The sequence below is a fragment of the Dunckerocampus dactyliophorus genome, chromosome 12, assembly GCF_027744805.1.
Source record: "Dunckerocampus dactyliophorus isolate RoL2022-P2 chromosome 12, RoL_Ddac_1.1, whole genome shotgun sequence".
NCBI classification, from domain to species: domain Eukaryota; kingdom Metazoa; phylum Chordata; class Actinopteri; order Syngnathiformes; family Syngnathidae; genus Dunckerocampus; species Dunckerocampus dactyliophorus.
The window spans coordinates 20,953,343-20,975,220 of record NC_072830.1 but is presented as its reverse complement, the minus strand read 5'-3'; the positions used below and the strand labels follow the sequence as shown (position 1 = coordinate 20,975,220).

The 21,878-nt window shown below is 41.1% G+C and overlaps 1 long non-coding RNA gene across 3 annotated transcripts in view; it reads left to right on the top strand.

The window, feature by feature from the left end:
• LOC129191235 (uncharacterized) overlaps positions 1–21,878 on the top strand; it is a 40,792-nt gene that overhangs the window by 7,460 nt on the left and 11,454 nt on the right. For 2 of the 3 annotated variants that reach the window (XR_008573166.1, XR_008573163.1), the window contains one exon: positions 993–1,094. This is a non-coding gene — a long non-coding RNA (uncharacterized LOC129191235). Of the gene's footprint in view, positions 1–992; positions 1,095–8,381; positions 8,498–21,878 lie in introns of those variants that run through there. The other variant, XR_008573165.1, reaches the window with a different exon arrangement.

Below are 21,878 nucleotides of genomic sequence, written 5' to 3'. Positions count from 1 at the left end.
ACGGAATATTACAAGGAAAATGATTTTTAAGGGGATAAAAGCACGTTAAAATGAATAAAATCATAGTAGACAATAATACAAAATAATGTTGTTGTGTTACAAGAAAAAAAAATCTAATCAAAAAGTCATAATAGTGTGAAAATAATGCAAAATCTTAATGAGTGAATGTCAAAATTTCCACAAGAACATAAACATGCTCGTAATCTTTTCTAGCGAATCTTCATTAATATTAATTTATTTAGGTTTATTCATGTATTTTTTTCTCTTATTATATATTGAATATATATTTTACACATTGTGTTGTATTCTTTTTGGTGTGCAGTAGTGCTATATTTATCCTTTGTAACTAGTGATGTGCGATACCACTCATTTCGTTTCCGATATGATACTGAGTCAAATTCAGGTTGGTATAGGCCATACCGATCCAATACCAATACTTTGTGGAAACTCACTTAATGTGTAGAGTTGTGTATTTCGTATCATACCATAAATGATACAAGACATTTAATTAAATTATTGATTAAATACATTTAATAATCAGTTATAATAATTAGTTAGTTTTTTTATTTTAAACCTTGAAGCATATCGAGACGGCGGGGGCCGAGCTAATATACAACAACAGAAAAAAACGGAGGACAAAATCATACAGAATACGTGAAAATGGTATTTTAAAGAATAATAAAGAAAATGAGTAAAATTTAAAAACTTAAATAAATGATTAATTATTAAGAACTACTGTAAGAATGAAAACTTTATTCACAATTCACACATGGCTCCGTTTACGATCAGCCGTTTCAACAAACGTTTCAGACAAACATCACCTCAAATGACAGAAGTATCAAAAGTATTGCGAATCGATTTTAGAGCATAAACAGTATCGAGCCGCTCTATTGTGTAACTACTAGTATTACATTCATTGCAAGTACAAGTCACAAAATATTAGTTCAGCGAGCAGCAGCTCATTCATTCTGCAATTTTTTTTTTTTTTTTAGATTTTCTTTGACTTTTCGTTACCAACCTCAACACGGGATATCAAGAGAAGAAGAATGTGGGGAAAACAGGAGGAATATACACCAGAAGTCATCAAATGTACGGTAAGAATATTTTCTTTGCTTTTACACTTGTGTGACAATAAATGATGTTAATAACTTAAAGTTAAAAAATGGTTTAGTGTAGATCGGCAACTATGGTGATGTATAGAATGGTTATATTAATTAGCTGCATGACAGCGGTAGTAGAAATGAATACCTCGTACCTAAAAGTGAGCATCTTTTTAAAGGAAGGCTTGTTGATACGGCTCTGTTATCTATCTAATGACATGGCCGATGACTTTATGTACACTCATGAACTATCAAACTTCCTTTTTATAGCAGAATGATTAGTGGAAAATAGTGGAAAATTAATATAAATGTTCCGTTTAATAACTTCATAATGGTATTGTATCTAAACTACATATAGTACAGTAGATGTGTTGTGCCAGGCTGAGTGTGGCATCGAAACAATCACAGATGTATGTCATCATAAATTCAAGCCTCAATAGATCTCTCAAAATGCTGAACTTGAAAACGCTGTGCGTGCATGTCCCCATTTCCTCCAACCTGTAACTTGCAGTACCCTCATATTTCCCAGACGTCATTGCCTGTGTCACCTGGGGTTATACAGACGCTATGGGTTGTGTGTTGCTCATCTCTGTTGCTGAACTCTGAGTGCCCTCTCAGGCCCCGATGATTTAAAAAAAAAAAAAAAAAAGCGGGAGGGTGGGAGGACAGAGAGAAGACCGAAACCTCACTCGTTCTTATTTTCCAGAACAGTACCTCTTTACTTGGTATTTGTGGTTGGTTGCTTGACTCTGTGTGTGTGTGTGTGTGTGCGTGTGTGTGTGTGCATGCGCGTGTGTGTGTGGTGGGTATAGTCATCCAGGGCTCTATGGTTTGTGGTTTGGGTCTCTTGGTGGAGGGTGAGGGTGAGGGTGGCGGAACACTATGGCTGCCACACTGCCACAGACATACTGGCACCACAGAGCCAATGCTAGTTCCCCTTTTCAAAATAAAGAACCACCACTACTGTGTGTGTGGGTGTGTGCGTGCGTGTGTGTGTGTGTGTAACTAATGAGTTTTCTCACACATGTAATCACATTTTTAGTATGTCTGTCTGACTTGTGCAATAGATGTTTCTCTGACACTCTGACTCAAGATTTGGATCTAGTCCTCAGGGAAGAGAACACATTTCAGTGTATACACTGTAAATACAGTGTATACTTCACTGTCCGTTAAAAAATCCTCTATCTCCACTTTATGATGATCTTGACATTTTTAGCAGTCCTGCATGTCCTGTTAATGTATCAAAACAACCAATGAAAGTGTTTTTCTAACAGCATGCTTCTAACTTAACACAACAACAAACACATGCTTTTCACTGGACGACGAAGCTATGATAGAATGTTACATCAAGCCTTTCCTGGAAAGTATATAAAGGGGATGTATTATGAAAAACTGACTTGTTAGTTGTTCGCATACACATATTTGCGTCTCTGGAGTACGAAGCCAAGTCATTTTTATATTAGCTGCCTATGTCAGAGAATGTGTCTTTCAAAAATCCGTTCAGATTTAGGCTCTATTGTGACATAAATCACATAAGACCGCCCTCACATCGAGTTTTTCCACCCAGGACTTACAACAATGACAAGCGTCTGCACAGAACCGAACTTATGTAAAAGCCATAGGCTAAGCAGAGCTGCAGTGTTGTTGGATGCACAGATTGTCACACATAAGGACATCACAGCAAAGTGAATACATTTTATTTACGATTGTTAGTCCTTCCTGTTGGGGATCCAGACTTTAGTTGTGAGTGGATAATTTGCATGAGACAGGACAGTCCCCCTAAACCAGCTCCTCTCAACAGGGCTGTTTTTAAAAGGAAAACTGCACTTTAAAAAAAAAAAAATTGCCCATCATCCACAATCCTTATGTGAAACATGAACACATATTTCTTTCCCTTTTATTTGTGTTCTAAAAAGAGAAAAAGAGTTAGCATGATCGCCAGCTAACTTTGCACGTCAAGGGAGGTACATATTTTGACTGACGCCCTCTAAAAAATGGTGGTGTAAATGTGGATCTTGGGCTTTGTGTATATGGTGAGGAGAGCATCGCTCCAAGACATTGCATCACAACGAAGGAAAAATTGTTAGCGCTAACAAACCCTGCAGTGATCGAAACTTTTTTCCACCTACCCAAAATCAACTGGAAAAGACGCCCCAGACCAGCTGGACCAGACAGACAACTGTCCACCAAGTAAGTCACCATACTGATTGTGATACATGGAGCACATAGGGATTGATATCACAGTCCATATAGCCGTGTACACACAAAACATGGAATGTGGGCTCATACTTTACACGTCAGTTGTCTATTCGTAGCTGTTCATGTGCTTGTTCTTGTTTCCCAGTCAGTACTTTTCAGCATATTGCCTTCAACAATACACGTGCGAGGCATGACTTATAGCCTAGCGTTAACTTTTCAAAACTAACAACACAGTAGCAGCACCAGCACCTCCCGAGAGTGGCTTGAGGCGTCATAGTTTGGCGATGTGTTACTCCGCCAGAAATATAATTCTTCGTGTTAGCTGCTACAATAACGATATCGCTCTAGCTTGGTTAATATACAGGTCAGTTGTGTAAATGGAACACTGTTGCCATTTTTTTAATTTTTTTTTTATTTTTTTAGGGTTTTAAAGTCAAAATAGCTGCTTCCCATGCAATGTTCCCTCTAAGCTGCGCGCGTGCGCAATCGCGCCCTGCTCTTGTGTTCTCTGCGCAGAGGAAATCCTTGCTGAGCAAAAACATAAAATCCAACCTGAACTGTAAATAAAATAAACATAATTTATTCTGTACAATTTTGCAATGCAACTCCGCGAGTGCCAGGCAACAACCAGCGGTAAAGACATGTAACACAATGACGAACCCTGTCCAGCCAATGATAAAGCCTGTTTGCTCGTATTTACTTACGCAGCCAATCAATTCATTAACATCGCGTTTTGCAGGTTAGTTCATAGCTGTGCAGCAGAGTTAACAGAGCTTAAGGCTGCTTGACAAACCCGTATTATGGCGAAACGAACGGGAAGCGCTACATCCACTCACCAAGCTAAAGTTAAAAAAAGGTCTTTTAAGGTGGGCTGGCTGTCGGAGTATGTGGGAACAGAAATGAGAACAAGAGTTGAGTATGGGTGAGATTTTTTTTCTTTTTCGAATGAGAAAGCGCTGCTCTGAGGCAATTTTCTGAAAAGTGTGGACTAAATGAGTGGCTTGATCGTGCATTGAGGAACATTGAGGGAACCAACCATGTAACCACCGCGCAATGCTCAAAAAAACGTAACAAAATCTTTTCACTGCAGCAAAGGAGCAAACCAACAGATCCAAACCAAAAAAACATATCTGCAACAAAAATGCTACGTTTTCATAATGCTTTTGGGAACCAAAAATGGCTAGCTGGGATGTGGCAGTCGGGCTGGCTTTTATTTTGATCGCCGGACTTGATGACCAAATACAGGAAGTGTTACGCAGAGCTTGCCCGAGTGATGCCGGTGATTGTGTTCTTCTGTTGAGATTTTTGAATGTTAAGTTTTTATTTAGACATAAGTAAACAGTTACAGCAAATGTGGCATCACTTTCAAGTACATTTCCAGAATCAAACAGTGCCAGAACCGGCTGCTGTAAAACAAATGGAAATAAGGAAATAAAAGTATACATAGTTAATAAAATAAATGGTAAAAAAGAAAAGAAATGGAGATGATAAACTCGGTGTTTTCTACAAGATTCATATTCCACGGTGGACAAAAAAAGAAAGCTGCATTGTGAAATTCTCCTTGCTGACCTTGTGAACCCACTCATATACAAAATACCACAGAGTGGAAGTTGGACTGCCTTAGGTTCTCAGGTTCTGGACAGGTGTGATGCTACAAGTGTGCATGTCTGATGGCGCTCACAGAGGTCCAAGGAATGCTCAGGTGGTTTGTGTGTATGCTCAGACACTTGAAAAATGTGCAGGAAAATTGCTCCCATGACGTGCAGTGTTAGCTGGCTCACGCTAACTTCTTTTCTCGTTAGAACGCACAGAAAAGGGAAAGAAATACGTGTTGATGTTTCACATACGGATTGCGGATGCTGGGCAAAAAAGGGTGCCATTTAAGACACCTCAGAACTGTTTTACTCAGTGAAAAAAAATTGCACACAGTCTACTTGTGTCGCACAATTACAGTGCATCGATTCTATGAAGAATCAAAAGTGTCAGCATTTTGTATCTGTGTTTGTTAGCAGGCTCCTTGCTTCAAGGGAGATAAACAGACGGAAACTTCTGATGTTTTTCTGGGTAAACAGTTCCATTGACGGCATACTAATGTGAAATAACGAAAATAAATTCCTGTACGTGCACTTTTATCCAAATATTTGGCCAAATGCAATGGCTTCATTCTTGGCCTCTCTACAGTATTTTGTTGAAATCATTTTTGAATTTTTTTGAGTAATCCTGATCTTAATCGGTCGTACCGTTTTATCATGTCAAAATGACTGCAACGGAAAAGGTCATCAAAAAAACGACGCTAGTATTGGCCTAAGACTTTTTCACAATAGTGTTTCATAAAAAAGTGTTTTGTTGTGCAGATGGCAGTCGACCCTTCTTGCCAACGTTTTTCTTTTCTTTCTGCTTCTCTGTGTTTTTCTGCGAGGGAGTTTGTCTCCATCCCTCCCCGGGGCTGGCAGCGCCGTCTGGGCACTCATTTCACCGCTTGGCCCTGAACCCAGCAGGATGTGGAGATCACCGTTCATGTGTGTGTGTGTGCGTGTGTGTGTTTCTGATTTTTTTTTCTTTTTTCCCTCCCCTTATTCTGATTTTGCGTCTTGGCTGACTTTTTTACCTCTCTAAGAATTTGGAAAGGCAGTGAGCAGTTTTTTTTTCATCTTCTTCCTCTCCTCCTGCTTGACTTAGAGCAGCGCTGCCTTTGTCTCTCACTTTCTCCTGATTCCTCCCTCACTCCCTTTCTCTCTCTCCATGTCTGCTGTGGCTCCTCACTAATAGATTTCATATGTTGCTGCAGTTGACATCAGTCTTAAACTATTTTACATGTGATCCCAGATATTTCCTCAGGAAATCTGTCCGATATTTATTAAAGGTTAATAAAATAAACTTACTTGTCTTTCTACCTTTTCTGTCTCTCATATTATCTCCTCTCGCTGCTCTGTTTAATTTTGTGTGTTCACAAGCCGATTCTATTATTATGACTCCGATTTTGTAAGTGTTTTTTTTTTCTTTTTGACAGAGACAATTTCCTTCCATTCATAAGAAGCCGGCTGGGTCAGGCACCACATAGAATGGGTCTGTGTGGGCTGTGGGGGTCTTCCCCTTCCTCTGTTTCTTGAGTCTTTATCCCCGTACATCCCATAATCATCCAATCATCTCATTCTGCCATGTCAGACAAGTTCACACATATTGTGATACTGCTTACTTACTTATTCGAGCATGGCGGTGGCAGTGTCATTGTCTGGGCCTGCATAAGTGCTGCCGGCATTGGGGAGTTGCGGTTCATTGAGGGGAACATGAATTCCAGCATGTACTGTGACACTGTGAAGCACCACATGATCTCCTCCCTTGGGAAACTGGGTCATATTGCAGTGTTCCAACATGATAATGAACCAGTCACATCTCCAAGATCCAGACGTCAACTCAATTGAGCATCCTCAAATGGAAGGAAGGTGGGAGTGTAAGGTGTCTTACATCTGCCTGCTCCGCCAGTGATATCATCATTAAAGGAAAACTGCACTTTTTTTGCAATTTGGCCCATCATCCACAATCCTTATGTGAGACATGAACACATACAGTCATGGAAAAAGTGATTAGACCACCCTTGTTTGTTCAGTTTCTTGTTGATTTTAATGCCTGGTACAACTAAAGGTACCTTTGTTTGGGCAAATATAATGATGAAAACGAAAATAGCTCATAGGAGTTAAAGTTTTTGGCAGTACAATGCTATAACTATTCATCGAAGAACTTAAGCGATTTTGTTTTTTATCAAGAAAACCATGGAATTTGCTAGATATCAGCTCTTAAATGAAACTCTTATGAGCTATATTTGTTGTCATCATTATATTTGTCCAAACAAATGTACCTCTAGTTGTACCAGGCATTAAAATGGATCAGTAAACTGAAGAAACAAGGGTGGTCTAATCACTTTTTCCATGACTGTATGGCTTTCCCTTTTCTGTGAACGATATAAACACAGATAAAAAGAGACAGCTCATATCTGCACATATGGGACTTACTTATTCTGCCAATAAAGTTGTCTGAAAAAGTCTCCAAAAAGCGCCAACAACGCTCCATTTACATATAATGTGACATGCACATTAACCAAGCTACAGCGACATTGTTATTATTATTATTATTATTATTAACATTGTTGAGATCGAACTATGTTAATGGCGCATTGACACGTCGCCATACCACACCGAGTAGCGACGAACTTCACAACAGACTCGCCCGCAGCACGTCAGCGCCAAGCTCACAAGGCCTCAGACTACTACCAAAAGGTAAGGCTACATATTCGAGATGCCGCCCGTGCTGTTGTGTTTTTCTTTTTGAGTTTGTTAAGTTAACGCTAGCTGTAGGTGTTCGTTTCTATGCTGCTATGTGAAATCAATGCACCGACAAAGGAAGTTACGGTAATGAACAAAATATGCAAAATACTGTATTACATGTGATCATGAATGTACCTGTTGCTACATGGTCAAAGCAGATACATAAAATCATTAAAAAAAACATTTTGGAGGTGTTTTAATAGCGGGCTGTATAGACGGCATTGGTGGATCCTATTACATGGAGTAAAAGAGACAGCTCAGCAGTCCCTTTTTTATCTGTTTTTATATCTTTAGAACGCACAGAAAAGAGAAAGACGTGTTCATGTCTCACGTAAGGATTGTGGATGATGGGCAAAATATTATTAAAAAGTGCAGCTTTTCTTTAAGGAGTGGAAGAGCTGTGCCCCACTGTAACAACCTGTGCAGTGCTGGTGAATTTCATACTCAAGAGGATTAAGGCAGCGCCAGACCATATTGATAGGTTAGACACAATTTTCACATGTTTACTATGAGGTGTACTCTCTTTTATTATCAACTATTTAGACAATAATGGCAGTGTTGGCTTATTTTCAGAGGATAGCAAATCTACACTGCCATACAAGCTGTACATTGACTACTCTAAATTATATCTCAGTTCAATTTCTATAGCATTATCTTTGGAGAAGATATAATAATGTGGTTGGTGAAATGTGATGGGTTTAACTGGATAGATAACTTCTCCAAAATATTGCTGATTTTCTTCTACCTTTCTTTCTTCCAGCGGCATGTTGCGTATCTCCACAAGCTTGTCAGGCCAAGATGGAGGGTAGCCGCCGTTACTTTACCCCCAGTCCTAACACCGCCGGTCCCTCCTTACTGTCCTCCGATGTGTCCCATTTGTAACCTCGCCGTGATGGGCTTCGACGATCGGCATGCCTCAACCTGTCCCTGCAAGCCACAAGCGGCAACACACTGCCTTATAAAGACAGGTATTCACACTTAGTGCAAAGTGCTGCACAGTGTAAAAGTAGACAGACGCCACTGAAATGATGCAGTGAAAAGTCGTACATTTGAACACTCGCCATGAAAGGGAGAAACTTTTTCCGTTTGGGTTGCGTCTCGTCAGCTAGAAAGTAAATACTTGTGACCGTTAGTTATAGAGCAGTGGCTCTCAATCCTTTTTTCAGGGAAGTACCCCCTGTGGAATATTTCCTTATTTCTCATCCCCTAACCAATGTTAAGATAAAACCTGTAGCATCAGTATCCAAAACAGTGCTCATCTGTAGTGGTGTTGTTCGAAAGAATTAGAAATAAAAATACATTTACAATAACCGCGATTGTAAACTTTCTGCACTGTTTACAACTATCAGTACTTATTTTCCCTACTGTATATATATATATATATATTTAAACCTCAAGTACCCCCTGGAGTGCCTTCAAGTACCCCCATCTGAGGCCCACTGTTATGAGTGAAGTGCATCCTTTGTGGAGTTTTGTAAATCAATTGTCTTTTTTATAATTGTGGTGTGCGAACCACTGCTGTGGAAGACTAATGAAACAAGATTTCAGTTACCGCAAGACACAAAAAATAACTGGTAGATTGCAATAAGGTATCTTACAATATGAATATACAGTACATTGGAACTCAGTTAGTGTCATTAATCCATTCCAGAAGGTCCAACTCAAAGTGAAATCCATTTTTCCCATACGAAATCATGTCAGTCCAATTAATTCGTTCCGGTCACTTGGGCTGTCTTTGACTAACGATTTTCATAGTCGAATCTGAGTCATTAGATTTTGTCCATACTCGACTAATATTCAAATGTTCTTTTTTTTTTTTCCAAGAGCAAGGCTAATGGAGATCTTTATAAATAAACAGGTCTCATTAGTGACTGAAACAGGCTAAAACACTCAGATAAAAAGTAAACATAGTCATTTATTTAGTGACACTGCAAGCAAGACGAACGGTCGCAGTTGGCACACATCAGAAAAGTACACAGAGAATAGGGACAACATGGCTTAAAAAACAACAAGTTTGCAGTTTAATTTCTTGCCTTAAAATTTACTGTCGGGATATAAAATATAGTTGGTGTGACAGGCTTACTTTAATGATATTAAATCATGTTGAGTGATGATCCAGTGATGTTGCTGGTTGTGTGATATATAAGAAGCTGCCAACACAACTTGCACTTCACTTTCCGGAGTCGTCTTTAACCTTTTCAAAATACTTCCACAATTTGGATGACTTTTTAGTAGCCGTTATGAGCCAATCAGTTGGTCGATCTTCCTAGAGTTCAGAGCTAGTGCTCACTTCAGTTTCGTTGGTTTGTGCCCCTGAAGCGGGTGATTTTTATTAATACATGGTAAGTACAGGTCTTCTGTTAAACACATCATCATTTTCAGTTCTTTATCAGCACAAAGTATTCTGTGTTCAAAATAGGCTATTCATAACAAAAACAAAGGTGTTCTTTGTAAAAAATATATGCTCAGCAGTAGCCGTGTCCAACCCCCATGTAGCCAGAATGCAAAAGTCTTGATCACATGACATTTTTATAGGATTCAACGGCAAGTTGGGTAGTCAAATCAGACCCGAATTGTTGAATAGTCGACTTCCGGACACCCAAAAATGTTAACACAAAATATAGTTTTACAATTCTAGGTTTACATGCAGAAAACAAATCGAAATGCATATAAATGAAGAATGAAAGGAATAAATGACCATTTAACGTCGCTTTTACCTTTATGGCCAAAGACGGCTATGAGGCAGCATGATCCACATGAACGCCATCTTCCTGTTTTGCCGAGTTATTTCTTGAATTCAATAGTGTTTCTCAGCTTCTTTACCAAAATGCTGGCACTTGCAACTTTGTTTGGGTCCATCGTGGGTTATTTTGCAGCCGTGATCAATAAGAAGCACAGACAATTGTGGCGTAACTGTATTAGTTAGCAAAGAACCAAAGAGTTAAATGCTGTTGACATCAACGGGCAACAAAGCTGGTGGACAATGACTTCCGGTTCCGGTTCCATGCTAATAGTAATGCCAAGAGGGGCGTTTTGTGATAAGATACTTTCTGAACATAGTTGGACTCATACAGTGTATTAGTAACATGACAAGATGCTTGCCATACTGCCCACGAATCAGAACACAAACCGAGGCAAAGTTTTTAGGTACATTTTTGGTGTAAACCGAAACATATGCTATCATATGCTATCGAATCGAAGTTCCACTGCCTATATTTTTGACATATTTCTTAGGTGCTCAAGAGTTGTTTGACGATTTTGTTTCATTGATCACCATTATCTTAAAATCTGCATCACAGCACCTCCTCTGTTGCTTGCTAACAGCCTTCGAGACACTTTTATCCACACGGTCTTTGTGTCACGGCTGCATTTATCAGGGTCACTGGTGTGCCCTGCTGAAAAAAAACAGCATAGACCAGCATAATTTCCGTGCTGGTCTATGCTGGTTTGGTGCTGGTTTAGCTGGTGGACCTTGCTGGTCAGTGCTGGTCAATGCTGGTCTACGCTGGTGCACCATGCTGGTCTATGATGGTCATACTGGAAGCTGGTCTATGCTGGTTTGGTGCTGGTTTAGCTGGTGGACCTTGCTGGTCAGTGCTGGTCAATGCTGGTCTACGCTGGTCTACGCTGGTGCACCATGCTGGTCTATGCTGGTTTGGTGCTGGTTTAGCTGGTGGACCTTGCTGGTCAGTGCTGGTCAATGCTGGTCAATGCTGGTCTACGCTGGTCTACGCTGGTGCACCATGCTGGTCTAGGATGAAAACACAACATATGCTGGTCTATGCTGGTTTGGTGCTGGTTTAGCTGGTGGACCTTGCTGGTCAGTGCTGGTCTACGCTGGTCTACGCTGGTGCACCATGCTGGTCTATGATGAAAACACAACATATGCTGGTCTATGCTGGTCATACTGGTAGCTGGTCTATGCTGGTTTTTCCAGCAGTATGTGCATGTCTGTGTGTGTGAAAGGAAGAAAAGCTCTCATGTGGAGAAAACCTGCTGCATCTTTTTCCAAATTACCATCCTATTATAATAATAATAATAATTATTATTATTATTATTTTGCAATCATAGCCTTGCTGTGTATTAAAGAAAACAGCGCCATCTGGTTAGGCACAGCCCCCAATGCAGAGAGGAGATAACGGCACTTCCTTAGTGGGATAGTCGTTCAAGAGTTCAAAGTCTGCTTGTGATTTATCAACATTAGCCTTTTTTTGCTTTGGCTCTTTGTCATTGCCCAAAAGAGTCATGATGGAAAACAAACACATCAGCATTTGGCATTTGGAGCACTGAACATTGCCCTCCCTCCATCCCTCCCTTTCCCCCTCCTCACTCTTTCATCCCTCTCCCAAAAGTACGCTCATTATGTTCTTTCTGGGTCCCCCTGGCTCGAGTGCCCATAACTCACCCCCAAGCACCAAGAGCCACACTACACTCACACTAACCTTTGTAGCGCTGCCAGAAAGAGAGAGACTCAAGGCTGGAATACTATCAAAATATTCCCCACAGCCTGGAAAACAAGAGGATGACGACGGATAAGGGTACTGGGCACTGGAACCTAGAGGACAGCTTGATGGATGATTTTGGGCTCAAAGGGTGCCATGGAAGTGAGGGTGAATATTGTGAGGCAGAGAAAAGAAGGATGAGTCAGAGCACAAGCAGAGATAGCGCTGGCAAAAGAGGCCCGACCGTCCCCGCAATTGTCTGTGTGTCTTTTCCAGGCGGATTTATGTGTTTATTTCAGTCTTCCACTCTGTCACTTCCGTAATGCATTCCATATCTTGTGCCACTATCAGCAAGCGTTTACTGCCTCCCTGCTGTACTGTACTGTCTTCTTTTGTTTTTCTCCTCCCCTCAGTGAGCTTGTGACCCACTGGGACCTCAAATTCTATGATGACACATTACACATTTGCTTTAATGGAAAGGATTTTCTTTAAGGCATTAATATACCAATATTGTCAAGCACTCCATTAATGATAACAGTACCAATCAATACCGATATTGTCGGCTTTTCTTCTGTCCAGTGGCAGAGCCAGAAATATTTCATTGGGGTGACCAAGGTGAGACCATTACTCACATACTGTAAGAGTGGCAATAAGTTGATACCTGAATTGTCTAGATGACCAGTGGGGTGGCCGGAGAGTGACCAAGGGTGGCCACCTCGTAGCTCCGCCACTGCTTCTCTCAAACTAATGTTGTATAAAGAATGAACACTTCTTTTATTGGGATGGAACAGGATGTAAGGCCGCACGGTGGTCTAGTGGTTAGCATGTTGGCCACACAGTCACAGTCTGGAGATCAGGAAGATCTGGGTTCAAATCTCCATTGGGCATTTTCTGTGTGGAGTTTGCATGTTCTCCCCGTGCGTGTGTGCCTGGGTTTTCTCCGGGTACTCCGGTTTGGTCCAACATTCCAAAAACACGCATGTTAGATTAATTGGCGACTCTAAATTGTTCATAGGTATGAATGTTTGTTTGTTTGTCTATATGTGCCCTGCGATTGGCTGGGTCCAGGGTGTACCCCGCCTGTCGCCCAAAGTGAGCTGGGATAGGCTCCAGCAGGCCCCGCGACCCTAATGAGGAGAAGCGGCATATGAAATGGATAGATGGATGGAACTGGATGCATTCATAAAGACACATTTTCAACATTTTGCCCCAACAAAATAGTGAAAAAGTCATCACCAACTGTCAACTACTGTAACATGTCCGCCTTCTATCAACAGCAAAGATACCATTTGGAAAGCGTCACATTTCTATGAGAAATGCAAAAGTGCAAATTATTAACTGGTTGTAGCTGGGTATTTTGTCAGGGTTTTTTTGGGCCGCTTTTCAGGATTATTTTTGCTTTACAGCGCTGCGTGTAACTCAGAGTGATTTTTCCTGTGGCGTGATATTAGATAACACAGTGGCAGGCAGTGCATTTGGTACCTGGGCCTTCAGTGGGCCGGCCAGAATTTTTTTTGCCAAACACCATGAGAGCCAGTACCAAAAAATAAGCCACGACCGCCGCAACACCAATTTTCTATTAATAATAATATAAATCCCCTTATCTTCAAATACACTGCCAGCAATACGCCTGACTTCCATTACCATTACTTTGAGTTAGTGACTAATTTCCCCCCGTAATCAGCAGTATACCGGTGCTTGTAAAGCTGGCGCTCAGCCAAATGTCAACTTGTTGATTAAAGGTTGAGACAACAAGTTTCAGACATCTACTCATCAGAGTTTTCAAGTTTTCCTCCTCAGTCAGCCATTGTGGGCGTAACTTGGCTTGTAGAACAGTTTTGCTCTGACCAACCAATCAGACGACAGAAAATTGCTGCTGTCACTGTGGGCCAGCCTGCTGGCCCTGAGACGGAAATCTGAAGTCTGATTGGCTAAAAAAAAAAAAAAAAAAACTAGCCCCATTGCTAATCGTGTGTATGACATGGACCAGGACTCCTGATTCTGAAGGCCTTGGGCAGACTTCATTGATATGGCAACACAGAAAGTGAAATCTGATTGGGAAAAAACATCTAACATATACAGACGCTACTGGAAGCAGTGCAGCCAAGAAACACATTACTAAATGAAGTTAATAGACTGGAATAAATGAATATGATTTCATAGAACAAATACTAGAATTGAAGTTGCCTCCCCTGACCGCATATCGCTGCCTAATTGGTCAGTTTTGACTGGCACGGTCAAAGACGTATTCATTTATTTAGTACTTTGATTGTGGTTTGCAATGGTGTACAGCAGGGGTGTCAAACTCATTTTCATTGAGGGCCACATTGCAGTTACGGCTGCCCTCAGAGGGCCACTTGTAACTGTCAGTATATATGAATCTAAATATGAATATAACCTCATAATATTATTACACAGTTGCCCATGCATTAGATTATTATATTTTTACTAACAAATTGATGGATAACTTGCTTCGAAATGAGACGTGAAGTGAGAATGTCATGGTGACAAGCAGACATTCAAGTATTTGTTTGTGAAAAAAGCTTGGAATATCTTGCTGCATGATTAGATAATACTGACGTTTAGAAGAACCGCATGCAGTACAATTTTCATGTCAAAATGACAGATCAAATACATTTAGAAGGGCAGAGGTGAAGTGCATTATTGACATGCATTATTCCAAGGGTTTCGCGGGCCGCATAAAATGATGTGGCGGGCCACATCTGGCCCCCGGGCCTTGTGTTTGACACCTGTGGTGTACAGTAATATTCTGCAGGTGGAAATGAAGTGTCCGATGTAAGAATAAATGCAGCCTCTTTGAATTAAGATTACAATACATAACTTATTAAGGAGTCACAATTCAACGAGGGTTCAAATGTTGCAATGCACTGGCTGCTAAGGGTGACCTTCACAAAGTTATATTTATATACTTTTCAAGTTTTGTCTCTATTTAGAGGTGTTGCCACTGCCAGCTTTGCACTTTGATCACAGTGATCATTGTTGGCATCACCTTCTCTAAAGTGCAGCCATACAATGAAGCCCAACCTTGCCCTGAATATGTTAACAAACTATGGGCTTGACCTAAATGATAAATAGCGCTCTCATTGTCTCTCAACGCTCCCAGTCACTTAAGATACCAAAATTATGGCCTTCTTTTGAATCGAAAGTGAGTATTCTTGTGTCTTCCGTCAGAGTAAAGCCAAATGTGTGCACCAAAGAGGCTCGCTGCGGTTCCATCATACTGGCTGCAGGATGAGTGTGTGTGTCTCTGTCTGTGTATCGCCACGGCTTTATCACAATGACTCAAGGCTGCATAACAAAGGGAGTGTTTGGAGACTGGCTATGTGCAGTATTGTTGTAAATGAGTGTGACTGAGAGGTTAGATACCATATGGCAATGAAGTCATCTGGCCTGGCCCTTCTCTGGAAGCCCCACCCGAGTCCAGGGCCAGAGACGTGGGGCGCTGAGAGAAAGAGAAGAGAAAACACTTTTTTATCGATTATGATAAGCACCATTTTAAATCAAGCTCCCCTACTTCCCCTTTGCTCCCCTCTCCTCATTTATTCCACCCTCCTCCAGGGTATTCTCTTTTCTTGGCAGAACACCGCAGCAAACCACCTGCAAAAACCTTTCCTTTCTCTTCATAGTGCACACATGGATGCACAACACAACCCATACTATCAATCAGACACAGAACACAGACACACATACACACACATTGCAACATGTGTGTGCATGTGTCTCCGTGCACATTTCCTTCCCACTTGAGTAACTACTGCAGCTTCCAAGATGTGTATGCTTTTATAAGAATATCACAGTCACGCTGTATGGTACTTTTTTTTTTCCACCCATTCCTGTGAAATAAGCCCCCACATTCAAACACACACACACTATCTGCAACAACATGGAATACAGGTTTACCGTAATGAATACAGGACGTTTAATGTAATTTTGTAGTATTAGTACTAAGTACTAGTAATAATTGCTTTCCGCACATTTGTAGCTTTCCCTATTTCTTGCAACTTGGCCCGCTTAACACGTATTTGTGTGTTTGAATTGGGCCGGAAGCTGTCAAAATAGAGTAAAAGTTATCATCTACAGCACAAAGTATGCGAGTGTCTTTGGCTGCAGCTGTCTGTAGCACATCGTGTACCTCGTAAGACTGTTGATTGTTTTTTTTTAACATCCAATACAAGATTTGTACTACAAACGTGAGAAGCAGTCAAACATTCCAGCATTTTGTCTGCCGACTGTCATCCCAAAGTGCTGATGAGCTCCTCGCCACTGCCGCATGAGTCCTGCCGGCCTTCTGTCCCCATGATGAATGTGCACAGTCCCATGAGCCTCTGCTTGTGAGAAAAATGAACACTCTTTGTGTTCCATGGTTTGACATGTTTAAATTCCAACCCGTCATCTGTCCTCCGGGCCTGTGTTCCCACCTGATGCACCAGAAGTGGCTCCCTGACAAGAGCCGCCTCATAAAATGGGTCACGTTGATTTGCCACCGGTCGGGACAGAGAACTCACTCAATTTAGACGAAGGAAAGGAGCACGGTGAGCTGAGTGCACTGCAACGAGTAGCGGGGTGCAGCGCTGACATGCTGCTGTTTGACTGATTATAAACCAGCAGTCACTGGCCAGGCTCACTGCTGCCTTTACAACTCGGGACAGACACTGGGTTTAGTGGATGGGCCTGCTATAGCTCATCCTGGCTGACCGGGCGCCCTCTTTGGAGGACGTGTTTACAGAAGACAGAGGTGCAACGTTCATTTACTCCCTCTTGGTTCATCTCAAGTGTGTGTCATGCACACGCAGGTATAGCAGAGGAGTCATCAAGTGGAGAGTTTACGAACCCTCCAAGAGTGTTTGGACCGTCTGAGCAGATGGTGCTTGACTGTGACTGTGCATGACTGGCTAGCTTTATTATTCAACCTGTCTCCTTGAGAGACAAGCTAATGCCTCACTGCAGCCACTTGTCTACTGAGGCATTTTAAATGCAGGAAATTAATTGAAGACCAAGTATGCATACTCCCGACCTTCACACAAGTGAGCACAATCCTCACATTTCAGCAATGATTTTATTGTTTCTTTTCAATGGACAGCACTATAGAAATGAAACTTGCAACTAGAAAATAAATTTGTGTCCTGCCCACAGTCAAGCATGGTGGTGGTAGTGCCATGGTCTGGCACTACATGAGTGCTGCCGACGTACTGTGGGGCATCCTCAAATGAAAGGAAGGTGGAGAGGATTCCAGTAACTACCTGTGCAGCTCTGGTCAATTCCATGCCCAAGAGGATTAAGGCAGCATAGGTGGTCTTCGGGTTCCATACAAGTTCCGAGTTGGTTTAAGTTCCATCTTACACCTAAATTCTACCTAATTTACCTCCTACGTCACTGAAACTGGACACAGAACCCATTTAGGACATAAAATACAATAATAAAACATGAAGTACAATTAAATGAAACGGTAGTAAATAATAAAACCCAAAGCACCAACAACCCTTCAAATTCAAGACCACTGCACTGCTTTGTTATTACTCACTTTACGATTAGCGACCTGGCATTTACAGTGGTGTGAAAGTGTTTCCCCTTCCTGATTTCTTATTTTTTGCATGTTTGTCAAATGTTGCTTGTTAAGTGTTTCAGATCATCAAACAAATACAAAAAATAGTTAATGACAACACAACTGAACACAAAATACATTTTTTAATTTAAACTTTTTATTCTTAAAGGAGCAAAAAAATCCAAACCTACATGGCCCTGTGTGGAAGAGTAATTATCCCCCAAACCTAATAACTGGTTGGGCCACCCTTAGCAGCAACAACTGCAATCTCGTGTTTGCGATAACTTGCAGTGAGTCTCGTAAAGTGCTGTGGCTTTCCATCATGAAGCGCCTTATGAAGGTCATGCCACAGCATCTCAATAAGATTCAGGTCAGGACTTTGACAATGCCACTCAAAAATCTTCATTTTGTTTTTCTTCAGCCATTCAGAAGTGGACTTGCTGGTGTGTTTTGGATCATTGTCCTGCTGCAAGTTTTCATTTCAGCTGGAGGTTTCGAACAGATGGCCGGACATTCTCCTTCAGGATTTTTTGGTAGACAGCCGAATTTATGGTTCCATTTATCACAGCAAGTCTTCCAGGTCCTGAAGCAGCAAAACAGCCCCAGACCATCACACTACCACCACCATATTTTACTGTTAGTATGATGTTCTTCTTCTGAAATGCGGCGTTATTTTTACGCCAGATGTAATGGGACACACACTTTCCAAAAAGTTCAACTTTTGTCTCGTCAGACCACAGAGTATTTTCCCAAAGGTCTTGGGGATCATCAAGATGTTTTCTGGCAAAATTAAGACGAGCCTTAATGTTCTTTTTGTTCAGCAGTGGTTTTCGTCTTGGAACTTTGCCATTCAGGTTGTTTTTGCCTAGTGTCTTTCTTATGATGGAGTCATGAACACTGACCTTAACTGAGGCAAGTGAGGCCTGCAGTTTTTTGGATGTTGTTTTGAATTTCATTGCGTCGTATAACTACCTGTTTTACTGTGCATATGACAATAAAACTCTTAAATCTTTTGTGACCTCTTGGATGAGTCGTCTGCGCTCTTGGGTTAATTTTGGTTGGCCGGCCACTCGAAAGTGCAAAACCATTAAACGACATAGCACGGAATGCCTTAAATTGAGGCCCACCTGTCCTAGATAAACACTTTGGACACAATTTGATTTTTACTCAATACCAGGGGTCGTCAACCTGTCGATCGCGATCGACCAGTCGATCTTTTGGACTTGCCTGTTTGATCACAGTTGTAAATTCCCTAATTATACGTTTGTATTTAGTGTAGGCACTGGAACCTTGCAGGACAGCTAAGGGTCCTTCCTAGGACCAATGGCACATTCGAGCTATTCGGGCAGCTGCTGTTGAGATGCACATGTATGTTTATGTCTGTCTGTGTTGGTGATAAAAGGTATCAGACAATACATCAGGCATTATGTAAAATCAGCCAGCTGGATGAAAACCTGAACTGTGCATTAATAAAGCCCGTCAAATGTAATTTCTGACTGGAGCAGCGATGTGGATGAGGTGCTCCAGCGAATTTGCTTAACTCACATACAGTCCTAACTGTCCACTACGATTGCGAAATATTAGGAATGCATTATCACATAAGTGCCCTCCCCTCCCGGAGAGTGACCAACGCATTTTGACTAATGAACACGCCTGTACGGCTTACTGCTCTCCAGGCACGCATCCAGCCTTGAACTTGGTCCCCAAAGCCCGGGCAGAGGTGCCAGCATACACCAATAGAACAAAAGGCACAATGAGAAAGGGCTGCAATATTGACACCAACAACCAATAATAACACAAACCTTTGTCTTTAAAAATGTAGCACTTTTTTTACATGTTTAAGGGCGCAAATGTCTGTAAACAACAGATGTCCACAGTATAACATGGTTATGTATACAGAAAGACACACTTTAAACCTTGCAGTCCTACCTACACTCTTTGATCCCAGTGTCACTGATTAGCTCAGGTGAGACATGAGATGCTCACAGTCCAAGCAGAAGCTGTAGTGATTCTTAACTTGATCAAACTTACTTAAGATTTGTCAGCTCAAAAATTCAAATCTTGTGATATTAAATTCTATTGCGGAAATGCACTACTTTCTTTTTTGGCACGCTAAGCATCATGGGAACTGTAGCTCTTTGAGCCATAAATTATCCATATCACTGTTTAAGCCACAGGTTTAAAAGAGTGTGAAAAAAGTAGCGGCTTATAGTCCGGCTTATAGTCTGATATATAAATATCAGAGTGGGGCGGGGGGTAGATCTGGCCAAGGTTCACAACCGAGACTAAGGGATCTTGGACACAACAAGGCTGGTGACCACTGCGCTATTCTATATAAGCTGTACACTGATAGTATTGTTTTTTTAGAATATCCAATGGGTCAATATAAAACATACTGATGATCACGAATGGCCAGACTTTGGACAGCCTTGATGCAATTGCTTCAGCGATGCATCACAATTTCCTTGCGGCCAAATGACTTGTTTAGACAAGTTCTGTTTTTCCAAACCTACTGCCGCGTCCAACACAGTGAGACCAATTAGAAATAGACTAGAAGACATCACTGCCATGCAGCTGTAAGGCTTTTTAAAACCCAATGGAGATGCTTGAGATCCTGCAGGCTCCACTATTTTAGTTTCCTCTCTGTCTTGTGTCCATGGTCACAACACCATTGTTTCGATGCTAGCCAGGTGGGGATTTGCAAAGCTCCATGGAGGTTTACTATGGTGCTGTACGGCAGGCCTTAGGAATAATTCACTGAAATGGCTTACAGCTGCTCATCAGTTTGGACACCATAAGACATTATCAATGTGATTCCAGCATCCCTGCTGTTAAACACTCATTGACTGAGATGGAAGTCAATGCTTCTGTGTGGCCCAAGATTTCATTGAGGAAATTTTCAGGGATCTTTTTTTTTGTTGCTGTTTTTATACTGCTTCTTCTTGTCATTGTGTGTATTACAGCATGTAAGGATGAATCTGTGATCATGAGAGCTGTTGTAGAAGCTCCACTCTTGCTTGCTCTGTGAAATGGAGCAGTTTGCAACCACAGCCAAACCACATGAGACCAGAAGTTGTGACACAAGACGTACGCTGCAGAGAAGCCTGGGAAAAGTGTGTCACTGAAAGTGCAGCCTAGTCCACTTCCTCCACACGACTGTTATTTTAGGACGTAAAGACACATTTGGACGTCTTTGTTCAATATTATCAGCAATCCCGCCCATGTATTTTTATGCATATATAATTAATTACTTTAATGACCTATAACATGGGTTTGTTTGTGTGCAACATCCTGTTTACAGCTTTTGACATATTAACGTGGACGATGGGTTTCTATCCCATTTTGCTGATAATCCAGATATTAAAAAAAAAGCAAAAAGCCTTTCATAATGAACAAAACATTTAAATATACAATAGTTGTCTAGATCTTCTTTATGCAACACATTTAATCAGATTTTTGAGTCATATATTATTACGTTTTGTTCCCTTGGATTCAGAAAATGTTTTAGCCATTTATCACTTATTGATTGATATTTATTGTTAGCAGCAAATATTAATACTTGGTGGAAGTCCCCTCTCTCTGCTTAGTACTGATTAGAATTAATTGTTTAATTTTAATTAAATCTGCAATAATGTCTCCTCCAACTTAAAAAAAAGGGTAATCTCATTAACAATAGAACATTTGCAGTTTATTTGAATATTATTAGTATAAATACTGGATTAATAATATTGGTCTATAAAATTTATATTGGATTAAACTTTTGTTTTACTTACACTGCCTCTGTGATATACACAGATGTAATAGTTCACTGCCGCTGACGTGTAAAATATAATAAGAAGAAGAATGCTGCATGAACGCTCAAAGAGACAGGACACCATCACACCATAGAATCTGGTGACTTGAGTGCCGTTGTGTTTGTTAAGTTTATGTGCTCAGAGTGAAGTGTTTTCACAGCTCAGTGGGCGCACTTGTTCAATTCTGCTTGGAATTTAGAGAGCTTCTGCACAAAATGAATCTGTATGGATTGTGTCAGTTTTTTCAGGAAGGCAGGTAATGTGGTCCAGCGTCAGTGCGGGCTGTCACTCATGCTAAAGGAATCTTAGGGAGCATGGCATGGGATATGTCGGCCAGCATTACTTGTATTCACTTGATGCAACGTTATGTATCATTAACATGAAAGCCTATTGTGCCAATCAAGTCTTGTGTTTGTGTGTCTCACCGAACATTGCAGTTACATTACTGACAGCTAGTG